General features: G+C 41.4%; 1 pseudogene; it reads right to left on the bottom strand.

Annotated features, from left to right (window-relative positions):
* Positions 1-7,755: 7,755 nt before the first annotated feature.
* On the bottom strand, positions 7,756-9,669 carry LOC148026944 (geranylgeranyl pyrophosphate synthase 7, chloroplastic pseudogene; annotated as a pseudogene).
* Between the last annotated feature and the right edge of the window lie 725 nt (positions 9,670-10,394).

The raw sequence follows: 10,394 nt of genomic DNA, 5'->3' as shown, positions 1-10,394 counted from the left end.
AGAGACCTCTTCTAATGAGTTCAGCCCACCACAATTATTTAGAACCCCCTTGGATAGGGTTGGCTGCCAGCTAGGGGTGGTTTGGCGCGCCCTCCATTATTTCAACTTGATTCATTATTCCAATTTCTTTTTTGAGTTTAGGGTCATGCAATCCTTTCACAAATGGTGTTCCTAAATTTACAAGCACAAACAATAGTGAAGAGGAGTGCTTGGGAAATCTACTAAGGTGGACCTCCCATCTTTGAGCACTTAGAATTCACCCTTCTTGGGACTTTCTTTCCTTGTGGCGGTAGTTTGCATGACCTTCTAAGGGATAGAGAATACCTTTGTTCCGGTCTGATTCCTATGTGATAGGAGCAAGCAATTACACTATTGGATTTGTATCCATTAGTCTTTGGATGGTAGCTGCCCTACTTTGCTAGCCTTTAGTCCAGGGTTCTTGTCTTGGGGATACGACACTTGAGTTTTCTTGTATTTATATCGAGTTGTATCATGGTTACAGATGATGTCTCCAAGGGTATTTTGGATTTATCACGGCCAGTTGTAGGATAGAGACCAATGAGTGGTTTACTTGACTCTAGGTCAACCTATGATTGTAATAATAACTTGACTTATTTGCAATTAAACCGCTAAATAAGTCGAATTAAACCCTAGCCTTACGTATCATATAGAGTTTCATTTATCAAATTTCCTCAAGCAATTAAGTTTAGCAATTCACATGCGCATATTAAATCTATCTTTTAAGATGAATCCCTATCATGTAGTACAACCGAAACTATCCACAATGCCACACGAATCTAGATGCGAGTCTTTTCTGAGTTGATGATGCAATGCAGAGCTTCTATTCCTAGAAGTTCATTTCAATGCACTTATGCAAATCATAAATTTTGACTTGTATTTTTCCTCGTGCGAGGAATAGGAAATCATCATGCCTAATGCAAATGCGAGCTACTTCTCTTTAAAGGTTTATAAGATGCCATCATCTTGCATGGTCTTGCATATTTATATGTTAGTATTGCATGGTCTTGCATATTTATATGTTAGTAACCTAATCTGATGCACTTGCAAAAAAAATCGAGCCCAATACTCGGCTTAGTGTTGCAACAACCCATAGATACTTAACCAATTCGTGGTAACTCATGATCATCATGGACTTGATTCAAGCCTTAACACCTACCTTTCCAATTATGCAAATTACGCCATGCAAGGCTATGGTTTCTTTCTAATGATGACTATGATTTACCGTCCCATTCATAGGCCTTCTCATCATAACAGTACTTGGTTCTAGAGTGTCGAATTAGCTTTGATATCCGATAACCCATTTTTCAATTTATTTTCCTCTCAAGCATGCATGCATAAATCTAATGCTCTACGAACAAAATCGATAAATTCCTTGATTTCAGTGTGCACCAATGTGTAATTTTTGTGCAAATGGTTCATTCTATAACATGCCATAGTGCAATAAAACACAATTCCCACATGATTTTATAATACAACCTAGTTGGTGGTTAGCTATCATAGATTTTTTCATGAATACTTCTCCCTACCTAATGTGATCTATCTACGTTTTTAAAAGTTACGTACTAGAGTAAGATTTATGGAATGCACCTGGTTACCAAGTGTCCCGGTTCCTTGACCCATAGCTCCATTACTTGAAGCAGTATTTACGCTTGATTGGACCTTACTTCGCTTGGGAGGCATCGTATAGCTCGGCCTTTCTTTCACGATACACACACGCTACTTAGGAATTGACTCCTCGTAGGAGACAGCTATGGGAACCTTCTCAAAGAGGGGGAAGGAAGCTTGGATGCTTCTAAGAAGATTCCTCCTTTCTCTCTCTCCCTCTCTCTCTTTCCCTATCCCTTAGTGCCCTCCCTCTCTCTCCCTCTCTCTTTCTCTCTCCCTCTCCCTCTTCCTCTCTCTCTCTCTCTCTCCCTCTCTCTCTTTCAGTTCAACAACAGGGGAGAATAATAATAATAACCTCCTTCTTCTTTCACCTAAGGGGGGGATTTTATAGTAGTATTGGGGGGAGGGGAGGGGTGGGAGGGGGGAATGGCATGGCATGGAGCAGCCCCCCCCTCTTTATCTCCATTAAGGTGACCAGGTGGAGCAATACCATGGCAAGTTATGATGGAGGGGGAGAGAAGGAATAGTGGTGTGCCCATCATCCTGATCAGCGTCCTCGACATCATTGCCACATCTGTAGCTCCATCATCTTGCTCGCCATCTTACTCTAGCTCCTCCTCCGTCTGCCAGCTCTACTGGGGGTGTGGATAGTGGGGAGGGTTATTAAAAAAATCATTTTATTTATTAGGAGGGGGGTCTTATGGCAACATGTTACACCCCACTAACCCCACTAGTGCAATTAAGGGCTAATAATGGGAGTGGAGAGTGGGGTTTCCCTCCCCCTATTAGAGGTTGGCCATACCCAAATGAATTCTACTTGTTGAAGTTTTCATGATGGAGTTATCAACCATGTGGAACCCTGACTTGAACTTTATTAACTTGAATGTTAAAATTGGCAATACTTAATCTTCAAAAATAGAGGAAAAATGTTTACTCGATGAAGTTTATAAAGATAGCATTGCATGAATTATCAATAAGTTCTCTTTCTTGGCTCAATATAGGTTCTCTCTTCTCAATCAAAACTGGGGCTCACAAGTCATTGAGTTGGATGTGGAAGCTAAATTGCCTTCACCAAAACTCACACACACAAGTTGATAACATAGGTGTGTCTTGGCTCATACCCTTGGATGTGACCTAGCTCTTAGACCGCAATCGATCTAGCCTTTGAGATTGGACTAAAGAGGTGAGTGAGATCTTTGCAAAGGACTTGACGAGTGACAAAATGTCCACGATTCCAAGTCGCATATACCTAGTCACACAAAATTTGGGAGTTAAATAAATTCATTGTTGTTATGGAATTATGAAATTGACTTAAAATTCACTATGAAAATAAGATTATTTTTACTTTCATAAATTTTATCTATCTGCCATATGATCCATAACTTGTGACAGGTGTGTATGCATATGACACTCATCACATTATGCCTCATAGATAGATAAAAGGATATTATTGTGCTTCGTATTGTGTGAAGAAATTCAATAGATATAGTTATGTGGAATAAACACTTTAAGGAAGTGCATTTTAGTGCATAGGAAACAGTTATAGTCAAGCACTTCACAGTATGGAATTATTGTATTTTTGTGTGTTTCTTAATGCAAGGAAATTGTAAGCACACGTGTAATTTATCTATTTTGATACTCTTATTTTGTAAAGCCTAGAAGGCTTGGTTATTATTTTTGTAAACTTTAGTTTAGGTTTAGTTGATAAGGACAAAGGATGTTAGAGCAAAAGCATGGTCTTTATGCAAGGAAAGCAAGAGCCTCAAAATAATATACTTTTCAATACTATTTTTTAGCACAAAGTCTTCCAACGATCTTGTGTCATGCATACTTTGTCTATTTCTCCTCTTGCAAATTGTGTTCTCTCTCAAGGTCCTATCAAATGCTATGGAATATGAAATTCACCAAAATTCACATTGAAAATATGATGATTTTTACTTATGTCAATTTTATCTATTTACCACACGGCTCTTGACTCATTGCATGTGTGCATGCAGGTAACAGTGGTTACATTAGATCTGATAGATAGATGGAATAATACTAATGTATTTTGTATTGTGGCCAATAGATTATTAGGCAATATTAGGTCAATTAATATTTTTAAGAAAGTATTGAGTATAAATAACATTCAGATGAATCTATATAGTAAGCATAATATATAATAGAATGTACTTACGTGATATGATAATATGTGTATGTGTGTGTATTACTATATTTATGAATTATAAGTTTAAGCTTCTTTAGTGATAGTTTTAATTAAATCATTAATCTTTGGTACTATTAATTTATTTGAATTAATCTATTTAATTTAAATCTTGAGGGGGGGTCACTATGTATAAAAATGTGTGTAACGTGAGTTCAAGAAAAGGGAATATAAAAATACGTAGGCTTACAGATGTACATTTATAGAAGGAAATATTTTAAAAGCCATAAATATATTTACTAAAGGGGTCTTTATATTGAACATGTAAAGTTTTTACAAAAGGGTATTATTAAATCATAAAACTCGCATAGATCTTTAACAAAAGGGTACGATGAACCTCAACAAGTAAACATAGTACCCCTAATGTTTAGGGTATTATGCACACACACACACACACTCTCTCTCTCTCTCTGTGTCTCTCTCTTTCTCTCATACAAGAGGTGGAGGATGAGTGAAAAGACCTAACATTGAAGAGACTTTCTCTAAAGTGGTCAAGCACTTGGACTTAGATTTTGTAAAGCCAACCCAAAAGAAGAGAAAGAGTGATTGCTACATTATTTTGTGGAGATGCATGCTCTCTCTCTCTCCCTCTCTCTCACACAAAAAGATGTGGAAAAGACGGAATGAATCTTGCGTCTTCTATTAAAAGTTAATCAAAAGCAATAGAGACATTCGGGATGACTAAAGTATTCTCTGAAGGCAACTATCAAGATTGTTTATACTTCTTTTATTATGAGTTTTATTATTAATAGATAGATTATGCATGTAGCGTGACAGTTTGATTTTTCTTCTTTTTCTTATTCCTCTATATCTTCTATGTATGTATGTATGTATGTATGTATGTATGTATGTATGTGAAACTAGGCTCAAAGGAGTATGACCATGAACAACTGATGGCATTATTTTCTCTTCTTAGGAGGTATAAGAGAGTAATTTTGAGACCACTCCAATTTAAGATGCAAGGGACACATAATTAGCAAGAAGCTATGTAAATCAGTAACGACAGGATTTTGTAACACATGCCTTCAAAAGTGATATTACCCTACTATCATAAGGCATAGGTTAAGCTTCCTAATAATAACTATTGTAAAAACCTTATGTTTTGTCTTTATCTTTAACATAACATGAACTTTCTACATACATGTACATACATATACATATACATAAATGCACTTTCTTTATATATGTACATATATATACATCTACACACATATGTACATCCATACATACATGCATGCATGTGCATGCACGCACAAAGAGAAGTTAATTCACATAATGTAATAAAAAAGAGTTTGAAAATATCTCTTGGATAAGAGTGAGGCGAGATGGTAGGAAACCTCATGGGGTGAGAGATTATGAGTAAACTTGACTTGAGGAATCGCATGATTGATATGCATCATTACGTCTAGACTCGGCACGTAGGAAAAGTGGTCCTACAAAGATTAAGGATTTGAACTTCTTTTGTAATTTTTCATGCTTATTGTCCCCATCTTGAAAGAGATAGTATTCTCATTACCTAGCTCTACATCTAAGTTAAACTAGTGTTTTAGCTTGAGGAGCCATTGAGGCTTAATATGAGGGATTTTGTAGCTCAATTTGGTTGCATTTGGGTAGCCATTAGTAGCTAGAATCAAGTCAAGACTAAGTCTTGCTTTTGGAATTCTTAGGAGGAGGTTTTTCTCAATGTATTCGATGTATGCAAGCATAGGCTTAGGGTAGCTTGTTCTTCTTAAATGGAGGGTCAAATCCTACTCATAAACTAGGGGGCATGCTTGCTATCTTGAAGCAAGGGGTTTGCTTGTGTGTGTTAATAGCGAAGAAGAAAGAGATAAAAAGTTGATGTTTTGGTGACATCATGATATCTATGGGTTGTATTTGTAGTATGTAAGACCTATTGCAACTATTATGCCTTCTTCATCCACTTCCAAAAATGGATGATTTGAGATTAAAAAACTAGATGTCTTACTAGAAAGAGTAAATTGATCATGTATTAGTTCAGAAGAAGCAAGTCAAAGTAATCAAATGCAATGGTGTCAAGCTTGAGGGCATGGATGGTGATGTATGGAAAGAAATGGATGACTTGACACGTTTCACTATGACATTGAAACTCTCAAATTTCATGTATTTTAATGTGAAAGACATGCATTGCCAAGACTTTGAACTTAGTCCATTGCTACATGCACTCACTAGACATTTGCTAGTTACCTCACTCTTCACATAGCGATTCAAAATCAAGAATATCAAATTGGACTATATAACCACTGATAGTTTAGGTTTTCTTGTGGAGTGACTAGTTGTACAAGTGAAGTCAAGTATGTATAATGATGTGCGGCACCTCTCGTGACTTTAAGATTTGTTGGTCAAAGTCGTCTTGTGTGGCACAACTCTATGTGCAAGGTTTGTAACTTCAAGTTGAAAGTTCAAGTGTCTTATGAGATTGGGCATTCAAGAGCACCATTAATTATGTTATGCTAAATATGACCATAATCATCCCATGGTGAAGATTGTCCATTCAAGAGGACCATATGCCATATGGCATATTTATAATCATGTTACGTTAAACAGGACCATAATCATCTCATCATCCATGATGAAGGTTTATGATCACAAGGGAGCGAGACTAGTGCACACACTATTTGCATGCTAGGCTCTCTCTCTCTCTCTCTCTCTCTCTCTCTCTCTCTCTCTCTCTCTCTCTCTCTCTCTCTCTCTCTCTCTCTCTCTCTCTCTCTCTCTCTCTCTCTCTCTCTCTCTCTATGTGTGTGTGTGTGTGTGTCTCTGTCTCTAGACTCGATGAATAGCCTTATATAGGCGTAGCAATAATGGCTACTTACATGTCCCCCACATTTGACATTTTCAAGGCTTGCAGTAGCATATGTGCTGCGATCGCGACATTGGATCATGGGTCACTTTTATTGATCAATGTAAAGTGTACATTGAATATCCTGAATTCCCTCTTTCCATGTTTATTCTATATACTCCCATTCATTAGAATAGGTTTTTGGAGTTTTGAGTACATGCATGAATAGGGAAGGAGGTTCCACTCGGCTTGTGTTTCTAGCATCACAAAAGCCCATCAATTAAACATTCATGGAGCCATAGCTTCAGCTTGACCATCCACGAAACCCTAGCCCTTGGCCTCCTTATTACCACAAGTTAAGAGTAGAGTTTGAAAAGTTGTTACTTTTTAAAAAGTCATGGTGAATCCATTTTTAAAATATCTGGCGATAGAAAGATGAACTTTGAAATTCATTGCTTGTCTTTTCTTATTGGCTTGCTTGGTATATGATTGCTGGGCTTTGGCAATCATGTCTTTAACCTCATCAAAAATAGTAGCGTGTATAGTAGCAATATCATCAGCACTCTGAATTCTATTTGATAAAGATGCAACAGGTGTAGACAATCTATAATCGTAAATCACTTCAAACGGTGCTTTCTTTGTAGATGTGTGTGGTGTATTGTTATATGCAAACTGCAGTAAATGCAAATGTGTGTCCCATGTTTGTGGTTTAGAAATAGTGTAAGCACGTAAAAGATCTAAAATAGTATTGTTAGTGGCTTCTGTTTGTCCATTAGTTTCAGGATGAAATGCAGATGAAAAATCAATTTTTGTTCCCAAGTTAGCAAATAAAGTAATCCAAAAGTTGTAGATGTGATCTAGTCTATTTAACTAAGACAATAATGCATAGATGTGCTTTAGATGATCTAGTCTAGTTACCTAAGAGAATCTTCCACCCTTGCATGCTAGAACAGCACATTACACTGACCAAACTATGTGAAAAGGCATGACTGTTGTTTTGCTTTAGCTTCTCATAGCTAATCGAATGGACATTGTTTTGCTTTAAGTTCCCACAAATAATTGTTCAGCTCTGTGAAGACCTACAGCCATCCACTTTAATTGGTCTTCTCTTAAGCATGCTGAACTTACATTTTAACATGATGAAGCTCAAACAACCACTTTAACCATAGTTCGAGAAGTTGCTGAAAAGGAATTGAGTTTCCTAAATTCTAGGAAACTTTGGTGTAACCCTCCATGTGAAGAATAACAATTTCCAAGAGAAAAAAAAACTTTCCAAATGCACTGCCAGAAGACCCTCTAGATATGTTGGCAGCAGGGCAGTAGTAGTTGTTCCCGACCTGAATCCCCATCTGCACGACCCTTAATCATAAGAAACGAACACAAACTAAAAGTATGAAATAATCCAGAAAGCTTATGCCTCTAATGCTCTCGATAAGGCGATATTGGATTTACAGAGGATGGGGGCGATGGATTGATTCCCAGAAGTGTCGTCAATCAAACCATGTAGTTTTGTGTGCAAGAGACGGTTCATCTAGTTTTGTTTGTGAGCGATGTAGTCAGCGAAGGCAAGCAAAGGGGCAGACTGGGAGGGGGAGAGAGGAGAGGTGATAGCGGGCTTGGGAGTTGAGCTGGGAGGCGAAGAGCTTGGCCTGGGGGAGGCCCAGGAGCTCGGGGTAGGCGGTCTTGTCCAGGACGAGTTAATTCTGTCTGCGAGCGATGTAGTCAGCGAGGGCAAGCAGAGGGGCGGACTTGGAGGGCGGGAAAGAGGAGAGGTGGTGGCGGGCTTGGGAGGTGAGCTGGGAGGCGAACAGCTTGGCCTGGGGGAGTCCGAGGAGCTTGGGGTAGGTGGCCTTGTCGGAGAGGAGGTCCTTGCCGGCGGTCTTGCCCAGCTGCTGGGAGGACTGGGTCACGTCCAGGATGTCGTCCACCACCTGGAAGAGGAGGCCGATGGAGCGGGCGTACAGCCGGATGGCCTCGACTGCCCCCTCGTTGGCGCCGCCCAGCAGGGCGCCCGCCACGGCCGCGCACTCCAACAGGGCGCTCGTCTTGTGGACGTGGATGTACTCCAGCAGCTCCAGGTCCGGACCCCCGCCACCTCCCCCGCCTCTCGCTTCCTGGAGGTCTAATATCTGGCCCCCCGCCAGGCCCTTGCCCCCCGTCCTGCCCGCCAGCTCAGCCACCACGCGCAGCACCCTCGCCGGATCCACTCCACGTGTCCGCGCGATGATGTGGTCGAAGGCCAGGCTCACCAGAGCGTCGCCCGCCAGCACCGCCACGTCCTCCCCGAACGCCACGTGGCTGCTCGGCTGGCCCCTCCGCCAGTCGTCGTTGTCCATGCATGGCAGGTCGTCGTGGATGAGGGACATGGTGTGTATCATCTCGATAGCGCAGGCCGCCGGCATGGCCGCCCCCTCGCTCCCTCCCACGGCCTCGCAGGCCGCAATGCAGAGGATAGGCCTCACGCGCTTCCCTCCCGCCAGTAGCGAGTATCGCATCGCCTCCCATATCTTCTCCGGGTACCTCACCGGCACCGCCTCGTCCAGGGCCGCGTTCACCCTCGCCGCTCTCGTCTTCATGTAGGAGCTGAAATCGAACCCCGACGTGCCTGCTGCAGCAGCCGCACCATTTATGCCATCTCGCAAGGAGCTACTTACCTCCTCGTCCTCGTCGTCCTCTTTCTTTTGTTCCATAATAATACCCTTCTCCTTCCGCTCCTCCTCATGCTGCAACACGGCCCACTTCTTTCTCCCCGATACGGCGCCATGCCACGCTGCAGCTCTCCCGTGAGAGCAGGCGCGTCCTGCTTTTGCTGACCGGCGTCTGAAGGCCACCACAGCTGTGCCAGCTGCGTTTCTCTGGCCGCAGCTCGTCAGGACCGCATCTGTGCTGCTGTATGTCGGTCTGAGGGCCGCGGTCGCCATAGGTATGGATAGAGTGTAAGCTAGCCAGTATCACTGCAGTCGACAAGCAGTGAACTGTTCACACGATTCTGAATTATAAACCTGAAGAAGATGAAGACGACGAGTAGGCATACCTAATAGCCGTATGATAACAGTGACTCCTCGAGAGTCGAGAGTCGAGGGCTGTGAGTTGACTGTTGATATCTCGCATCGTGTACTGACACGTCAGGTGGCTGAAGTAAAGCAAGAAACCACGATGTTACTTTCACGGTTCACCCTTTCTGGAAACTGGAGTCTGGACCCTCACGCCTCACCGCCCACTACTAAAATCACGAAAAACATATGACAATTGTATATCTATCGGTATTGCTACATGGAACCTTTTGATTGGGTGTAAACAGAATTAGTGTTTGAAATTATATATGAGCGCCAGCTATACCACGCCGGCAAATCACAAGATCAACGGGACGGGAAAATTTAATGCTTCTGTCAAACTTGAGAAAGTCTTGTTAGTTCTTAATGCATAGTTACGTGCGTCGTGCGTGACTAGGGCCCAGATTACTGTTTGATGGATCGTCATCCCAGATTATCTGTGCCGACTAGGCGCTACAGCACCTACCTGTTCCCACCAGTGCCTAGTTCACAACACAGATAGGTAGCCACCGGCCCAGCAGCTGCTGTGCATAGTCTTCGAAGCACCTACCATCCTTCGAGATGGTGTTCAAACGAAATCCCATTAAAATATATAGCCATTAGGCGAAAAAATGCATTACAAATCTTTTTCGGTAAAAATTTCAATCATTTTTTCCCTCGTGTAGCACAAATTTCAACACTCAAAAATACCCGCACAAATATGGGTTATTAG

The sequence above is a fragment of the Lygodium microphyllum genome, chromosome 13 (genome assembly GCF_053477565.2).
Source record: "Lygodium microphyllum isolate KBCC chromosome 13, Lygodium_microphyllum_v1.1.10, whole genome shotgun sequence".
In the NCBI taxonomy this organism is placed as follows: Eukaryota; Viridiplantae; Streptophyta; class Polypodiopsida; order Schizaeales; family Lygodiaceae; genus Lygodium; species Lygodium microphyllum.
The sequence above is the reverse complement of the archived record's forward strand: the minus strand, read 5'-3'. Positions and strand labels throughout refer to the sequence as shown.